Source organism: Opisthorchis viverrini, assembly GCF_000715545.1.
Source record: "Opisthorchis viverrini unplaced genomic scaffold opera_v5_131, whole genome shotgun sequence".
NCBI lineage: Eukaryota > Metazoa > Platyhelminthes > Trematoda > Opisthorchiida > Opisthorchiidae > Opisthorchis > Opisthorchis viverrini.
In genome coordinates, this window is record NW_008751784.1 from 57,857 (window position 1) to 71,182 (window position 13,326).

Sequence of the window (13,326 nt, forward strand, 5' to 3'; positions counted from 1 at the left end):
ACGAAAACAGTCTCGTCACAAATGGGGTTAAACTGATCCCCGTGATTGCCACATTCAATACGAGCCCCTTTTTGAAAATAGACACTACCACCGACTATACCCTGTTATCTGAGACAGTCTTCTTTTCCCAAATGCACGCAAACAGATCAGACAAGCGCTGACTGAGGAATTCACCTCCATCTTTGAATAATGCGGGTGGGAAGTCATCCGGACGAGAGGCTTGGTGGCGCTTGAGAGAACATATGCATAAGACTCCATGACCGTAGGTGGTGCAATGCTCGCTGTCCAGGATTCTACGTCAACTGTGGGCTCCGGATGAAGGGCAGCAGGTAGCCACGATGATTGCCACTCAAAGTATGCGGCCAAACGGTCGAAGCATTCTTCTTTGCTCAAGACGGTCAGCCCATCCATCCTTGATGGTTTCGCTTAAAGATGTTTTCCGAACCAGCTGAAATAATCTTCTGGCATTTCCAGCTTTCTGAACCCCTTCTACTTCCTTGGCTTTCCGTGTCCACCAGACTTCACGGTCCGCTCGCACTTGACGCTTGACGATTCGTCGCGTCAAGTTAAGTTTGGGACAGGTTGGGATATTTTTCCGAGATTTAGGCAGTGCCACTGTTCGGTCTAATATCTGAGTGGGCCTACAAGTGGTTTGCCGCAGGCAAAGCTCCCAGCATTTTGCAAAGATGTGGTGATCTCGTCCCAGTATGAACTCACATATCATGGCTGAGCATTTGGAAGAAAACCTAGAAGACGATTTGTTGAGTTGGGTCTAACATCCGGATCTGTCAGTCTTTCAGTCGCCAGGCGATTTTTTGGCACCTTACACCGCCACGTAAAACAAAAGGAGAAGCGAATCCGGACGAGCGCGTGGTCAGAATATGCAAATATGTCCCAAAATGACCGGCCAAACGATCCAAAACGATTCGTGCCATTGGTAAATGATGGCAACTTGATCAACTGGAGTTCGTGACCGGCACACCGTTAGAGGACATGTGCTCAGACGACTTCGGCTTTTTCATAAAAACAGCATGCAGTCAGCACATAACTGAAGTAATCGTTTTCCATTGTCCGTACATACCGAATCCAGTCCACGCCGGTCTCCTGATTGAGTCTCAGATACGCTAGTTCTGCCAACTTAAGCATTTATATCTCCAGCAACCACAACTACATCTGAGCTTCCAGCTCGCTTCAAGAGGGTACTCAGAGCGTCATAATACTTGCCTTTGATGGAATCGGAGCAACAGTCAGTTGGAGCATAAGCACACACAACAGAAAGACACCGATCAACTTCCGGCTTGTGAGACTAGTTCACACACGTTTCCAGATGAACCGCACACTGATGACTACCAATGAGCATCCAGCCAAGCAAAGATCATTTGACCCAGATGAATTAGGACGATCGTTCAGTTGTAACACCCTTCCGGTGTCTAGCTGCCATGCTACCCGAAGGAAGCACGAGGGCTGGGATACTGCCAGGTCGCCCATGCCTAAGCAGGGGAAGTCGAGGGGCAGAGGTCGGGTTCGAACCACGGACCTTCCGATCAGTAAATTCGCGCTCTAACCACTTGAGCCATCTCGCCCCACGATGCCCACTCACTGCCTATCCTGCCGCAGATGCACAGCTATAATCGAGTGGAGAGTGATGGGGCGGTTAGGTCAACCGCTGTGCTTGTATCTTGAATTCTTGTTTATAAGGTACAACACACATCTATGACAAGTGCGTCCAGTGTGAGAGCAAGAGCAGCTTGTTGTCCTGCTTGCTTCCGAGTGCGGACATTGAAAGCGGCCAGAGAGACTGGGTCTCGAAGCTTGAAAACTGATTCCGATATGACTGAGGAGACCGGCGCCCGATGATGAGCAGATGTCTGCAGTGTCGATGTAGGACGAACGCAGTCATCATCTCTACAAGGAGTTATTATTGGGGTGGGGAAGAGGGAAGAAAAGTGTGAAAGAGAAAGGAGTTGCCAGCAGTAGCCTGCTTTCGCTCACCCATCCTGGTGTACGCAGCATGTAAGGCGACCTGACTGATGGCACCACACGACGGCCGATGTAGTATGAGTTTATTTGTATGTGTATTTCATTTTTAACGTGATCTGGGATACTGCCAGGGTGCCCACATTTAGGCAGAAGGACAATTACAGTTCTCGAACAAAGCTATGGACTCAAAAGTCTGACCGAATGGGAGCGGTGTTTGCCGGGTAATGTAAATTATTGCGATTCTCAATGAGAAAGTCGACACACACGTTCCAAACCCCAAACAGCAGAGCGATGAGTCTGTGTTGGCCAGAACCGTAACTACAGACCAATCTTTGAGTGTCGCACTGATCCCCTCCCCAAGGCAGCTCCGTGGGTTACAGATATATGGTCACCATAATTGTTGTTGGCCAAGTGGCCTTCGACCCGTTCGATCATCATCATCATCATCAGTGAACTCAATAATCAACTTCTCAACGTTCCGTTATCGAACCAGGAGACATCACCAGTGCACGGCTGGGTGAATGGTCAAACTGTCTAATAAGGCTTCACCACGATATTTGAAAAATACACAGTGCAAAACACTCGGATTTCTATTTTGGACTGCGAAATAGCGTATCTTCCACTTGGACTCGTTTGGGTCTTCTGGAGGTCGCGGTAAAGGAGGCCAACTAATTTTTGTGTTCAGCAGATTGCCCAAGGTGATGATCCTGGAGGGAATCTCCGCTCCATCTCTTTGGTGGAGTCAGGCCTTTGACCGCTTGATGAAATTACGTGCAGTCGTAGCACCCTTTCGGTGCCGAACTGCCATGCCAACCGAAGGTGGCACGAGGGCTGGGATACTGCCGGGTTGCCCAAGCCTACACAGCGGAAGTCGAGAGGCAGAAGTTGGGTTCGAACCACGGAGCTTCCGGTCAGTAAATTAGCTCTTCAATCACTGAGCCATTTTGATGAAATCTGCCGGAATATGATATCACTTTTGCTCGGAGCAGCGTGACTGCCCGCTTCTTCGGCGGGATTATGCACCGTTACCGTTGTACTATGGACGCTGTGGAGGCGCCAGAAGCAGTGATTCTCCGGAAGTTGGGATCCACAACAATTTCTGTGGAAGAAAACAGACACTTTTGCTCGGAGCAGCGTGACTGCCCGCTTCTTCGGCGGGATTATGCACCGTTACCGTTGTACTATGGACGCTGTGGAGGCGCCAGAAGCAGTGATTCTCCGGAAGTTGGGATCCACAACAATTTCTGTGGATAGAAAACAGAAAGAAGGTTCATGAACCGAATGCCAGTAAGAAAGTTTGTATAACACCAATATTTACGTGTAAATCAACCCCAACAGACACTATACTACGGTAGTTAGATGCTATTACGGCCAAGAAGCTTATCGCGTAGGGGATTGGTCAAAATATCATGCCACTTGCTAGTCCGACGTCAGGACTGGCCCTGATTGTGGACCCAAGACAACCATGGTTCCGTATCCGCCAATTGCCGGTTGCTGATGGCGCTTCTATAACGTGTCTGAAGCTCCGGGGTGTTATCACAGTATGTACTTCACATACAACACGCTGTACGTGTGCATTTATATTCGTTGTGCAACAATTGGTGGTCATTTTAACGGGAACACCAGTTTGGAAGGTCCAGATCTAGGATGAACCTGAGGGATTGCCATTATTACAGCGTCACAAGTGGCCTTCCAGCCAAATCAGCCCGATTTTGACGGGCTGCTAAAATGTGTTGAAGCTGTTTGACAGATCATTTGTGCCTACTTATGGGAAAATTTGACATAAAGCCTACCAAAATCCAAACCCGCTCAGTGCCATGGACATGAGCATGTTGCGTTTTTCTATAATTGAGGCTTCTCATCGATACCGCTGTACCGCCCATAGTCAGGCGCTGCTATCGCCGAGAAGCGTATGCCGCACAAGATTGGCTAAGAATCGGACCACTTTCTGGCCCGGCGCCAGGGCTAGTCCCGATTGGTCAAAAGCATGGACCCAACAGCCAATCCTGATCCAGTATTTGCTGATGGCTGGCTAACAATGGCGCATCCAGAAGTGACCGAAGTTCCGGAGTGTTGTAGCTGCGCACACTTTATTTACATGGTTTTGGCGCGGTGCTTTCGAAATCAGTTTCGTTTTTCCTTCATGCAAATTTGTGAAAAAGTTTTTCGTTGTTCAATCTACTCACAGAGTACACACGAGTCATTTTTGAATTTTATCACCCTAACATAACGTTTAAGAGATAACCCTTGCAATTCTGCGCTCACTTCCTATTTTGCATCCGGCCTTAACAATGAATGAATTATACAGAATACCCTCTGCAGTCATCGATAGGCCACAAAAGATGTGGGCGAAATGGCTGGCCGTTGAACGTAAAACGCGATATGAAATACCAAATCTGCAAGGCCTGATGGCACTTCAAATGCACGGGCTTACAGGACAACCAGGTGAGCCTATTAGCTAACTTTCTTGACCAGTTTGTCTGCGCCAGCTGCCTCTACATTAAGGGTGCGTTGCATATGGCTAAGAAGAGAGCCACCAAAAACGAAACCCAATACGCATTACTGAATCAGAAAGGCCGGTTTGAGTGTTCTGCTTTGATCGGGATACTCGACGCATTGGAAGATAGAAACTTAAAGAATGCAGCGACCGGGTGAAAGTTGTTGAAGAGCTTTCTTTGCTGAACGAGTACCCCGCGCTGTCCATCCCGGATCCGCGGGCTGCGAGGAAAGTCATCCAACCGGTCCAGATCTAGGATGAACCTGAGGGATTGCCATTATTACAGCGTCACAAGTGGCCTTCCAGCCAAATCAGCCCGATTTTGACGGGCTGCTAAAATGTGTTGAAGCTGTTTGACAGATCATTTGTGCCTACTTATGGGAAAATTTGACATAAAGCCTACCAAAATCCAAACCCGCTCAGTGCCATGGACATGAGCATGTTGCGTTTTTCTATAATTGAGGCTTCTCATCGATACCGCTGTACCGCCCATAGTCAGGCGCTGCTATCGCCGAGAAGCGTATGCCGCACAAGATTGGCTAAGAATCGGACCACTTTCTGGCCCGGCGCCAGGGCTAGTCCCGATTGGTCAAAAGCATGGACCCAACAGCCAATCCTGATCCAGTATTTGCTGATGGCTGGCTAACAATGGCGCATCCAGAAGTGACCGAAGTTCCGGAGTGTTGTAGCTGCGCACACTTTATTTACATGGTTTTGGCGCGGTGCTTTCGATATCAGTTTCGTTTTTCCTTCATGCAAATTTGTGAAAAAGTTTTTCGTTGTTCAATCTACTCACAGAGTACACACGAGTCATTTTTGAATTTTATCACCCTAACATAACGTTTAAGAGATAACCCTTGCAATTCTGCGCTCACTTCCTATTTTGCATCCGGCCTTAACAATGAATGAATTATACAGAATACCCTCTGCAGTCATCGATAGGCCACAAAAGATGTGGGCGAAATGGCTGGCCGTTGAACGTAAAACGCGATATGAAATACCAAATCTGCAAGGCCTGATGGCACTTCAAATGCACGGGCTTACAGGACAACCAGGTGAGCCTATTAGCTAACTTTCTTGACCAGTTTGTCTGCGCCAGCTGCCTCTACATTAAGGGTGCGTTGCATATGGCTAAGAAGAGAGCCACCAAAAACGAAACCCAATACGCATTACTGAATCAGAAAGGCCGGTTTGAGTGTTCTGCTTTGATCGGGATACTCGACGCATTGGAAGATAGAAACTTAAAGAATGCAGCGACCGGGTGAAAGTTGTTGAAGAGCTTTCTTTGCTGAACGAGTACCCCGCGCTGTCCATCCCGGATCCGCGGGCTGCGAGGAAAGTCATCCAACCCTCTGACGCGACAATGAAGACCGCCACAGTGTCTCTAGTGCACAGGCGCTTGGGGGAGAGCAGAATCATAATCTGAGGGTCATTCTCCGGAAAAGTCACGTCAACAAAGCTAGCACAGTTAATGTCCACAATAAGTTGGACCACCGATCGCTTCACGCAGAAGGGTTACGCCAAAAGGGAAACAAACGAACGCATGAGCTTTTAGTCGCCCCTTCCTCCTCTTCTTCCGTACAGAAAATCTTGGAGCGGGGTAGCAGCATTCAAAAGGCCTACCCAATGATCGGGCGTCTCTGAAAATCGTACTTTAGAGGCGTGAAAGTTGGGTCGCAGCCGTTCTCGAGTAGAGGCGCCAGTACAGCTGGCCCCACAGTCATGACCAAACCGATTGTGGCCATATCCCCTTGTATTCCCGAAAGCATGTCGACACAACCAGCTGCGCCTCCGGACAGCAGTTTCTATTCAGCTACCAAAAGCAGTAATGCTCTGGAGGAGACAGGCCTCATGTAGAAGCAGCGCACAAAGTACGCACAGCTATCAGCGCTTCTTTCCGTAACAGAGGACAAAGGTGCGGCAGTGAATTCCACACCAAAGTCACAGCTTCGGGATTGGACTGAGTCAGATGTGCGGAGGCAGGCAGCGAAACTTACCGAAGTTTACCACGTGCATTGACGTCGACATTCGGGAACTCTGTGACAACCTTAAGACCACTGAGAATGTGGAACTGCCAACCTCCAGCTCCACTCCGTCAAAAATGGCTTCCTTGTTTGTGGACATAGTCGTCGCAAAGACCGCGAGAGCCAAAGCTACAAAGATGACCACAGCGAGCCCGAAAATCCCTCGCACAATCGGTTGGCCACGCTGATCGCCGGCGGATCGGGTGTCCGCACAAACGCGAAAGAAATTTGACTGCAGCCAAACAATCCACATAGGATTCGGCCGGTCAGGAAACTGCTGGCTGGCTCCAAGGTTTAGTCCTCTGGAAAAACGGGCCTCATCGAAGCGCCACAAAAAGAATCACTTCTTGGTGCCACAACCCAGCCCCCAGGGCCTCACAGAGACCACTTCCCGGTCAAACCGCGCAAAAACTCCCAAGAAACCAGGAGAAAGAAAGTTTGCCTCAAATTTTGATCAACAACATATCTGGTCGTCACAAAAGGAGTGCAGAAAGAGGTACAAACAGAATGGTCGAAATTTTCGCCCAAGGGGTAAAACTCTGTCCCATGGAGCTAAAAGGCCCGGGAAAACCGGGCCCTCACGAGGCGAAAAACCCTGTAAACCCAGAAACTACCAAGCCAGGAAGCAAACGAATATGCGCCGGAGGACCGAACCCCACTATTTAGTCCGCCGATTTCCGAGATCGCTCAACATTCGGAGAAGGCAGAGACAGTGTTCAACTGCTTGTCCACAAACTGCCTCAGCCTTTTCAACAAAATTTCGATATTAAGCAGTCAGCTTGCTTTGAACAACCGTCCATAATCGCACCCACAGAGACCTGACTCACGCCAGATGATTTTGACGCGGAGATCTCGACAGATCGTTACGCTGTTTTTTGAGTTGACGCAAAACGAGCGAGGGCTGGTTGGGTGGCTTAGCACTAACATGCGGCCCTGCCCATCCTAATTTCCCTCTTTCATACCACTCCCGCACATTTATGCCATGCAATGTCGATCAAAATCCCGCTTTGCGTGTCCGATTCTCTCCTTCTTCTTGTGATCTGCTGTAGCCCGTCGTGTCCCACCGTAGCTGACCAATTCCTCATACGAGGCCTTAGCAACTCTCCTCCAGCTACCACTTTACTCATCTCCTGCTGGTAGGTGACTTTCATGCCCCAAAGGCCTCCTGGATGGAGCTCTAGCGCGTCGAATCAAGCGGATATTTTGCAGCGGCATTGATTGAAGAGCGCTTCGACTCAACATGTCGTAGCACTCACCAGATACCGCGAAGCCCAACTGCCATCCTTCCTGGATTCGGTCTTCACTAACGGAAAACACTCCTTTGATCAGGTACCAATTAATGCTCCACTGGAACATAACGACCACTGTGTGCTGACTTTTGATTTCATCTGCTATTGGGCCAGAAATCCCAAACCGCAAACGTATTTTTAGACTTCTGCTATGCAGACTTCTCAGGAATGGGCATTTTCCTTGAAAAAGTCACACTAGGACCAGCTTTAGTAGACGACTTATATAGGACCGTTGTCGAAGAAGTTCGTGTGGCCGACGCCATGTTCGTCCCGAAAAACCGGAAGAGCCGCAGGCCGCCTAGAAGGATACGGCGTCTTCTGGAAAAGAGGTCACATCGTTTTTCAAAAATTTGATTACAGGAGACACAGAAGGACAGCCGGCATTTCCTAAACCACAAAACCGCTGTGAATCAGAAATCCACCAATGGAACATAAGAAAACAAGCCACCATTCTGGATTATACCCGTAAAAACGATTGTGTTGTTCAAATACACGAGACATCGCCGCAGAAACAAGCCATCCGCGTTCCCCTTGAAAGACAGGAACAGAGAACCAGCAAGTGACCCTACAGTGGTATCTGAGGTTTACAGGGAACACTACGCAGGTCTATATTCAGCGTAAGCGTCCTCGTCACATCCATTCTTGTCAAGGCGGAACTATGAACAGCCTATCTACAGTGCCTTTAAAGCGGAGGACATTCGTCAACTCTTGCAAAAGATCAACCCATTCTGCGCGTTGAGGCCGTCGGAAACGTCGTCCACACTGGTAAATCATTTGCACCTGGTGTTTCATCAGTCGCTGGGCGATGGCTGCCCTATCTCTGCCTGGAAGGAAGTGATTGTCACGCAAATATATGAAACTGGTGGCCGACTATCACCTGGCAGCTACAGGCCTATAAGCCTCACTAGCGCGCCGTGTAAGGTGATGGAACGCATTCCGAGGCGAGCTATCCTAAATCACCTTACTTCCAGAAACCTGATATATCCAACTCAAAACGGATTTTTCCCAAACCGCCCTTGCGTGGCAAGCATGCTTGCGTTTACGGACCCAAGCCAAGGACGAAGGATGCACATCGGTTGCCATATTTTTCGACTTCTCAAAGGCATTTGACAGGGTCCCACATGTCCCGCTGCTCCACAAACTCGGGTCTCCCAGGATTCAAGGGAAAATCCTAAACTGGATCAAGGCCCTCCTATCAGACAGATCATTCCGAGTGGAGGTAGGTTCTGCTCACTCTTCGTCGGCCTGGTCTCCACTGGAGCTCCTCAAAGCTCCATCTTGAGACCACTGCTGCTTCTTATGTACGTCAACGACCTTCCAAATGTTCCTGCAAGTCCATGTCTACTATTTGTGAACTACTTGAACTCCTGGATTTCCGATGTCAGGGCCCTTCAAATGGATGTAGTCACTGCAAGGCAATGGCCGTTGGACTGGCACCTCCTTCTAAATGATGAAAAGTGCGTCCATATGTCGTTTGGAGGAGACTCAGCGAATGCCTTTGTTAAGCATGGTGAGAAAGGACCAGGAAACATCATGAGGATAGATGCCAGAAAGGATTTGGGCAGCTGGATTTCCCAAAGATTGTCCTTCTCACTGCACCATGAGAAATCGGCCCAAAAGGCATTCGCCATTTTACGGATGATCCGAAGCACCTTTTCCCGTATTACTCGCATGGACTTCCAAATACTCTATGGGGCCTACATCAGACCGCTCCTGGAGTACGCCAACCAACTTGTCTACTTGTCTACTGGACGCACGAAAGACGTAATCCTCGTTGAGCGTGTCCGGCGGGCCGCTACGAGAATGGTTACCTGCCTCAAAACCGTGGACTACGAAAGGCGTCTCGCGATGTTTGATCTCTTTCCCCTGGAGTACCGTCGCCTCCGAGGGGACCTAATTCTTCCGCCCTGTTTGAACAAAGCTTGGCAAACAGGTTTTTCACCGTTGACCTAGCAAACACACGCCGGGGGCATAGTAAGTAAATTTTCAACACTGCTATGCTGTTGATGATGATATACTCGGATGGCGATAGAGATATGGCCTCGTGCGCAGCGACTTTCTGGTTGTTGTTGGGGCATGTATGCAATGTTGCCAAATTCCTTAGTTCGGTACGGCTTACCACAACGGTATCTGGTTGTGGAGCACCTGGAGCGAGGGATGGGTCGGGTTTCAACACAGACATGGTGGAGTTGAAATCAGGAAGGCACCCCGACAATGACCAATGTGGTTATTGGTGAGTCGCTGACTCAGTTGGCTTCGAAGTTGATGCTTGACTGGGAGGTGGGAGCTAGGGTGGTCAATTAGAGGAGGCTACTAACTGAGGAGTGTTATGTCTACTGGTGTTCGCACATGTTTGTTACCACCATTGATTCTCGGTTCTGGTGGACTACTTTGTTCATCAGTGATGAAGCTAAAAAGCTAATTCAGCTGTAGCACCTTTTCGGTGCTACCGTATACGGTCCGTTAACGGACCACACGATTGTGTGGCGCATTTCACTATTATCACAACTTTTCGATTTTTCACTGTTGTGACCTGTGAGACGTTCATGAAAGGCTGCGTAGGATTTCAATAACAAATAGAACCTTAATTTGGTTTATATGCACTGCAACAGCGTTGTTGAGTGTTTGTTCCAGTCGCACTCCATCTTTACCTAAGGTGAAACTTTTTTCAAGTACAATCACCGGCCACTTACACGGTCCCTACATGCATGTAATGCGAGTGTTGTTGACACAAATTAGTGATACCCAAAGCACCATTCGACGACTATGTATAACCATACAGTCGAAAATGAGCTATTTATCGTGCGGGCTCAATTTGTATGGGACGAATTAACGAGAAATTTTTTACGAGGTTTTGTGGCTGTTTACTGGGAAAATTTCCGACCGTTTGTTGTAGGCACCGACTGCAATCAAAGTGTTGGCCACCAACTGCACCTGCATAGGTGATGTGAAAACGAGACCAAGGTTCGTTCGGTTGCGGCCACGACCGGAAGAGCTGAAGTCGTTAGCACACCGCAGGCAAGATTTTGAGACCTGTTCGATCTGGGAGTTCCTCGAAGGCCTGCAGACGTAACTTCGATCAGGGGCTTTCATCCTGTTTTTTCCGGGTGGCCTTTATGAAACTGGTTCGGGACGGCTGATGGTTACTTTGGAATGACAGTGCGTTCTAAAAACAAAGGGCATCCACCGGCTAGTGATGGTGCGTCACACTCGTGGCACCGGTTGAAATAAGGTCTCAGTTCATTTTTCGGGCAGGCACGTGACCGCTTGTTGCAGTGGTACTTAGTGACTTGCTGCAGCACGAGGTCTTGATCAATAGCCTGACGCGCCGTCTGCGGTCGCTGGGAGAATGCGAGCTGCTTCGAATACTATGTGGTTAACCTCCGGTTCCAAAGCAATTGTTGTGACTACGGTTCCTTCTGGGCTCTGTCCTACTTGAATCCATAAGTTGCGACAGTGCGTCGGCTTTTCTCACTGCAGTGGACGTAGTGAACTCAGGCAAAAGCTTATCGTTTACTCGTACGTGACCACAGCAGTCGCATACAGTGCCCTCATAAGGGATACAACTTCGGAGGGGGCACTTTTGATCGCCAGACACCACCAAAGTTCATCGCGATCGACGAAATTAAAAGCAGCTTCCAAATCACGAAAAACGACTAACATTGAATGTTTAAAGGATTAGTGCTACCAAGAATTTGTCTCAAGGTAAAGATATGGTCAATGTACCTTAGACTAAAACGAAACCCAGCTTAATTCTCACGAATCTGTCCCTCCCGGTAATTCACCAGTTTGTGCAAAATAATGCCAGGGAGCACTTTAGATGCGATAGATACCAGGCTGATACCATGATGGCCTGCACGTGAATTTCTTGAGCCCGCAGTATTGTTGTCACCTGTTTACCAGGACCTCGCCATCTTTGAATAGCACGGAGGGCGAACCATTAGGAGCGAGCATCTTACTAAACTTCATGGTCTATATCTCACGCTGGATTTCAGTTGCTGATGACAGGTTAGTGTTGTTGCTCCATTCGGACCCTCTGGATTCTTTCGGCGATTGTGTTGGAGGTGGCCAGTGGAACTATTCTTTGAAGCGCTCATCCCACCGCTCAAGGCAAGAACTGCGGCAGTGAATTGCGGCTCCGCCTTTTTTGCATATTGTCTCAATGATACCTACCTTCTTTTGACCTATTGATCAGATCAGCTTAAACAGGGTGCAACTGTCGCATGCAGCATAAACCTTCCCCATCTCTCATGTCTTAGAAATCCGCCAGCGGTTTCTATCATTCTTCAAGCTCCCGATCATCCGGTGTTTGCGTGGGCCAAGCTATTCGCTAATTGCTGGCACGGTTTTTGGCAGTAATAAGATCTGCTGATCTCGGGGACGCCCAGTGTTCTTTCAGTCCAGTCATATGACCTAGAAAGCAGTTCTGAAACCTGAGAGCATTGCTTCTTTAACTCGTCTCCAATCAGTCTCCAAGTAACCTTCGTCATCCGCATGACTGTGCGTTCACGGTAGCTTACTTGTCACACCAGGTAGATCCTCATCAGCCACTAAAACTTGTCGAAGTTGATGAATGGAGCTGCTCTACTCTGGCACGCGTAATACTGACGGAAAGCAAAGTGCTAGTCGGCCAGCACAACGGCATGATTAGAGTCGAGTTGTGTACCCCAGAATGAACGACAATCCCTAACTGAAGCTACCCATCGTTAACTGATGGTCACATGGGTTCGTTGAGTTCACGACTCCAAGTAACTCGGTGTAAGTGTTTGGGTTACAAGTTCGTACTGGCCAGGAACAGACGATGATCTGCGCACAACTGAACAAACCGCCCTTCATTATCCGTACGCTCAGCATCGACTCTAACTTTACCACACAACTCTGCTTCCTCCGGACTTAGTCGCCCAACTTGGGCATTCGTGTCACCCATCAGGATTAATATATCCGTTCTTCTTGCCCACCGATGCAGTCGTGACAGGTCTTGATAAAACTCCTCCTTCTCAGGGTCAGAACTGCAGTCTATTGGGGCGTATACTTATACGATTAATGAACACAGTTCGAAAAATAAGTGATAAACAATAATGTTTTCCGGACCTCATCATCAGGTCAGTACACATCTAATGGATAAATAAGGGTGAAAAATGAAATACGCTAAGAAGATTGGTTAGTGAAATGCAAAAACGTGGAGACACGAATGATTGGTTGACTGCGACTCCCACTGTTGTAACTTGCTGAACGGTAGTGCAACTCTGTATTGGTCCCTTGGCTTCCATGCTCCGCCCGCTATGGTAAAACTAAAAGCACGGTAGCTCTACATAGCTCTTTATGGGGATAGAAGAATATTAGTGCAACGGTATTTACAGGGTAGTTAAGGAGTCATTCAAACGTTCGCTCCAGAGCGTCCGTGAGGGGGCGAGAAGCGTCGAGTCAAAGGTGCTGGACTCGGATTGGCTGGCATTCTGACCAATCAGGGCATGCCTTCGTCTGGCCCGTGTCCTGCACGTGACACATCCGTCCAAATGATGTGATGTTCGGTTAT